The sequence below is a fragment of the Apostichopus japonicus genome, chromosome 15, assembly GCF_037975245.1.
Source record: "Apostichopus japonicus isolate 1M-3 chromosome 15, ASM3797524v1, whole genome shotgun sequence".
Classification (NCBI taxonomy): Eukaryota; Metazoa; Echinodermata; class Holothuroidea; order Aspidochirotida; family Stichopodidae; genus Apostichopus; species Apostichopus japonicus.
The window spans coordinates 27,614,466-27,616,138 of NC_092575.1; positions in this window are offsets into that span (position 1 = coordinate 27,614,466).

The following is a 1,673-nucleotide window of genomic DNA, read 5'->3' on the forward strand; positions in this document are numbered from 1 at the left end:
ATCATAAAATGTGATTCCAAATGCAAGAAATAGCCCTGAGCGAAGCGGGCTATTTTTTTTAAATGAAATTTAGGCGTCTACTCCTTTGACTTTTGAACAAAATTATGACGTTTTAGCGCAAAAGGCATTTCAGAATGGGACAACCCACCCTTCCCTCATCCCTCCACAAACTTGCCAAATGCGGAGGATTGGGCTAGGATTCGCGATAAAGGAGGTAAGTTTAGTTTTGTGGAAGGGATCACGATCGTCATCCAAAAATAGTTGCGCTTGAAATCGTTTCTCCCATGTACCTTCTTTCAGCAAAATAATGTTTGTAGCTATGTTAATATGACCCAGCTCCCATATCCCCTCCCCGTACTTGGATGCGCTTATGAAATTGTCAATGTGAAGAAGCGGGTTCGATATATGGAGCCTGGAGGGAGGTGCGGGTTGGTAAAATAAACATGGTATCATCTTTTTTCTACTAACAGGCAGGGACGTCGCTAGAGGGGGGGGGGGGGGTGGGGGGTGTCTCACCCTAAACTTGGTAAAACTGAAGATAGTTGGAAAATTGGAGTGCGACAGTCGGAATTTCCGACTGTCGCACTCTAGTTTATCTAGGCCTATTCATATATTCCTGTGATTGTGAATGACTGAAAATTGACCTTTATTCAGTCATATTTACCACGTTTTCCTAGCCACTTTGAGAAATTGTATCTCGCGATTCTTATACTCCACCATACAAAACTTCTTATGATTTTGAACACTCCAAAAAAAAAAGTCTAATAGAACTACCGTCATAGGCGTAGGAGCCCGATTTGCCTGAAAATATAACCAACATTTTTCGCGCGCTCCGCGCGCGTTCCACACGTCAATGTGCATATCATAAAGACATGCATCGGTTTATGATCGTATGTCTATCACATACAATCATTTACCGTGTTATTACCCGTCCATACTGGTTAGAATTATTGGGGAAGTCGTTACAATATTAATGGTAATAATAATATAATTTTAACCATTGAAAAACACATTGCAAATTATCTTTCTTTCAGTAGGTGCCCGAAATGTTATCAGCATATTGCCCGACTTTTCACAAACAAATTTGGTTGGGGTGGTGGGGGGGCTAATACGTTTGTGAAGTGAGTGCCAGTGCGTACAAATGTACCGAAAAAAAGTTTGGAACAAAAGTGCAGTCGCGAAAGATGGGGTGTCTGACTGACACTGAAAGTATCGTTGACGAGTAGCGCGGAGGGGGGGGGGGGGGGTACAAGGCAGCAGTCGGAATTTTCTGGCTTCAAAACCCATCCAGTTGGATTTTCAGCCACTACACCCCCCAATCATCAGGCCTTAGCTACGTCCCTGCTAACAGGCATACCAAAACCTATGCCTTTGATCAGGATATATACAGTTTCTTAGAACCTGTAACTAAATTTAATAGAAAGATCAAAATCTGTAAAACGAAATAGTAACTCTTGTATGGACAAAGGTTTACGTCAGTTCAGGGGTAGTTATGGAGAAAAGTTTTAACACAATACGTACATGGCCGTACACTGTTCATATTATTTCATCATGCATGAAATGAGTCACTGGTGAATAGTCCAATGGCGTTATTGAGTTTACTGTGCAGGGATGAAAAGATTGCTGTCTAGGTTCTTGTTACAGCCTATGCACCGGTATGTACCGGTTTTATT